Here is a 4,705-nt window from a genome sequence, read left to right as displayed (position 1 = left end):
CCCCAGTTTGAATAATAGCCTTCCACGAGTCGCTACATGTCAAGGGCTAACCCCCCCCCCCAAAAAAAAAAAAAAAAGCCCATAAGCGTGTTTGCAATATTTGCACATTGTACTAATAATGAAAACAGTTAATTATTGGTCATTTTTTCAAACATTTTTATAGCTTACTTGTCTATAAAGTTTATAAAATTGTTTATAATTAATGCATTTTAACTTATTCACGCAGGCAAGTAATGATTTTTAGTATAACTTATTAAAAAAATTTTCTTGCCACAGTCATATCTAAATAATAAATAGAAAATATTTATTGTATACAATATACCTATTATTATATACCAAATGGTTGGGTTAGTAATTATTACTATTATTTAGATATAACTAATTAAAAGTTTTTAGTTTCTTGTATTGATTCAATTATTTGTTATACGACACGTATCAATATACATTACATATTCATGTAGCCTCAAAAGTTGTTATTAAAATTATTAAATTTTATCCACATTGAACATTTTGTAAAAATATAATAATGAATATTTTTATACTATTTATATATTTATTTATCATATTGTGTTACATTATATATTATTTTATAAGGCCTATGTCACATATAAATATTAATAAATATAATTACAATCAAAACCACTATACTTTAAAATATGTATACACTCAGCTTATTTTTTCTTTAGAATGTCCGTAATATTAATATAGACATTAATCATAATGATCAATGGACAAAATCTGATAATACTAAGTAGATAATTGAAATTATTTCCAATTATTTTTCACAGATGTTTGCTATTTGAGAAATTTGAAAAATTACTTCTTTGAAGTATAAACTGTGTTTCATACCACATACCTATATATATAATAAAAGTACTGCTGTTGCTGCTTTATAATATTTTTACTTACCCTAATAAATAAATTGTTTTCCAAAAACAACATCAGCTAGTAGCTTTTCTACCTATAGACTGGATATCTGGCTTCACACGGAATCCATAAAAAGAACTTGCGATCATGCTCTATTTATTTCTATAAATATAACTTGATTTTGAGTTGTTATCATTTATCAAAGTTATTTGTATGCTATATTCTGAACGGAGTGATGAATGTATTAATGTGTGTTTATTTTCTCTGTTCTCACCTTTTGGCATACTAAAATAGCTTTAGCAGTCATCTTTAATATTATCTACTCGATTATGAGGTACCTTGAGATACACTCGAAAACCTTCTGTACAACATTTTTACATATATTATTATATTTGATATATACAAAGGACATTTTCAAAACATGTAGATTAGTTTTAAGCTGTGCCTATTGCCTATGAATCTATTTACAGCGTTCTACAGTAAGTTGGTATTGACTCGAAAGTTAATAATATAAAATGATAATAGTTATAAATATTATTAATATATTAATATAAAAATTGAAAATTTCCAATAGTTTTCAAGTTGTGGGGGGGAAAAAAAGGTGTGTAAGGTGTCACTCTGCTGTACAGAAGGTTACTAGTGGGTCACTGTAATGGATGGTATTAAATTTGAATTCAATGATATAATATCATTGTATAAGAAAAACGATTCTGAGCGAAGACGGTCAGACAGTGTATAATATTACTAAGAATATTTGATGATAATATTGTGAACAAAGTAATTTATATATAAACTATTTATGGGAACCTTGTTTTAAATTTTCAATCCTTAGGTACCTATAAAAGTTGAGCATTTTATAAATTCTTAACTACAAAATAATTTTTTTTTTTTTATTATTAAAAATATATTACAATCTGTTTACACATAAAACAATAAGTAACAATGATGATAGTGATTAAAGAAAGACATGAAGCACATGAAGAGGAGACTGTCCAGTGACAGAACCTCAGAAAATTTGAGTTCGGGCATTGAAATTTATTTTATTATTTTGTTTTTAATTTTAGATTTAGATTAGAAGGTCTCTAGCCCAATTTCTTTTTAACCGTCGAGGAATATTAAGAGGTAGTGTGAGAGAAGACATGTTTTTGATGAAGGGGTTAGAATGGTTAATTAATTTAGAACAAAATAATTATTAAATTTTAAATTTGATAAATTTTGTTGAAATTTGAGCTTTAAATGCTTATAAAACAAAAAAAAATTTTAACCGTATTTTTAATATTTTTCAACTTACATTATAATAATATATTAGGAGGGAATACAATTTTATTGACAATATTCTTTATAAGCATTTAAAGTTCGATTTTTGACATCATATCAAAATCAATTTTTAGATGCTGAGTGGAAGGATAATTAATGTATTGATTTTACAACGATGTGTGTTATTTTAAAATTTTAAAATGTTTGTCTGTCATAATCTTTTGGGACAGTAAAAATGCTTGGATTTTCTTCAACAGTATCTTTTCTGATAGGAAAGAGAATCTAGTTGGTATTTTTGAAGGGTCAAAAGTAAAAGTTTCCCAGTAGTTTTCAAAAGTGCCATGAAAAACAAAAGAAAAATTAAGGAAAAACGGAATTTTTACACAAAATCTGTTTTCGAGAAAATCGATTTTGATTTTTGGTGCAACTCTAAAACAAATAACCGCAGGTACATGAAATGTTGACTGAATGTTTTCATTATCATTTTCTATAGGTACCTACACCTTAACATTTTCTAAATATTTTGACTTGTTTTGAGCTGTTTACAGACATTTTCTGATTTTCAGTTTCCATTTTTTTAGTTTTTTTTTCTATAAATATCAATAAAATTTTATTTGATGGTTGAAAAATTTAATAGAAAGCTCCTAGTATATTTTTCAAAGTAGATGAAAAAAATTTAAAATCCATAGTCACAATTTTTTTTTATAAGCACTTAAAGTTCAAATATTGTCAAAATACGTAAACATGACGAAAATGTGTAAATTGTTTGACTTAGAAATTCATAAAAAATTTTCTTTTTAAATCTAAGATTTGAAAATGTAATACAAGATTTCTCATACGTTTGTCTACCTTTATCAAAAAAAAAAAAAATGTACAAGATAATCAATTTAAATTTTTATGAGCGTTAGAAATTCATATTTTTTCAAACATATGATATTCAATCGATTTCTTATGTACCAATGATTTTCTTACTTTGTTGTAATTAAAAAACGAATGACTGTAGATACTTGAAAATTTCACTGAATGTTAATATAGCATTTTCTATACACCACACAATTTTGAAAATAATTTGACTCTTTTTGAGCTGTGTACGGACATTGTCAGTTTTAATTTTTATTATTTTAATTTTCTATAAATATCAATAACATTTAAAAGTTTATAAAATGTTCAACTTTTGTAGCTAAGGATTGACAATTTAAAACAAGGTTCCACGTAAATTGGTAAGTATATAAATTACTTTATTCACAATAATATGACATTATATCATTGAATTCAAATTTTACACCATTCATTACCCACAGTGACCCACTTGTAACCTACTGTACAGCAGAGCGACACCCACTTGCCCACTTTTTTTTATAGTTATTTTATATTCAAATTTGGACGAAATTACACATTAGATAACCAAGAATAACGATTTTAGTTATTTTGTAGTATCTACCTAATTTTATTATATTAATTCAACTACCAGATACCGTATTAATAATAAGTAATAAGTAATAAGTAATATCAATATAAATATAATATTAAATATCCACATTGACAAACCGTCTCCGCTCAGAATCGTTTTTCGTATCTATCCAATAATATTATAATTGGAAACAAATTTAATACCGTCCATTATACAGTGACACACTTGTACCCTACCGTACAGCAGAGTAACGTCCACTTGGCACTTATCTACCCTTTTTTTTTATAAACATTTATGTTCAAATGTTGACAAAGTACATTTCGATGTTTAAATGAAGATTAACGATAATATTATTCGTGGGGCTTCTACAATCATACCGTTATACCTACATATATTATAAATTTTACTTCTCGTAGTGACATTTAAAAAATATTTAGATTCATTTTAAGACATAATAAGCGTGTTAATAATGTATTGTATTATTTATATTATTATTATTATTATAGTTTTATTTCATTTTAATACATATTATTATGAACTTATACACACTGATCAATGGTACGGTGGTATTGGCCAAAAAATTAGTATCTAACAATATGGCTAATCGCTAATATAATAAATACAATATTTTTGCTAAAATTAAATCAACTTACCGTTATACAGTATACTTATGGTGACTAGATATTAAAAAAGAAAAACAGTAGGTACATAATAATATAGGCTAATATATATTGTGATGATATATATATCGATGTTATTATTTTTATATTATTCATGAAGTCTAGTCTAGTCTAAGTTCTAGTCTAAGTCTAGTCTAAGTTCTAGTCTTCATGATATTATTATTAGATAATATCTAAAACCGTGATTACAATATTAACACTATATCGTCTATATCACAGTATTAAAACTTTTTTTTTGATAACAGAATTTTTTAAATCCCTTAAATTTGAATTTAGGTAATTTTTTTCCATTTGGAATTATTCAATTATTACAAATAAGTACATTTAAGTGTACTTCGACCATTTATTTAGGACAGTAGGACCATAGGCGTACATTGGGTGTGAATTTAGGGGGTGCTGGAATAGTTTATGTTACAGAGGTCCGTGGGGGGCTTTTTCCCTCACACCCCCCTTAATCCTAATACTATAAATTTTAAGTTTTACGTTTTTG

The sequence above is a fragment of the Acyrthosiphon pisum genome, chromosome A1 (assembly GCF_005508785.2).
Source record: "Acyrthosiphon pisum isolate AL4f chromosome A1, pea_aphid_22Mar2018_4r6ur, whole genome shotgun sequence".
Classification (NCBI taxonomy): domain Eukaryota; kingdom Metazoa; phylum Arthropoda; class Insecta; order Hemiptera; family Aphididae; genus Acyrthosiphon; species Acyrthosiphon pisum.
The sequence above is the reverse complement of the archived record's forward strand: the minus strand, read 5'-3'. Positions refer to the sequence as shown.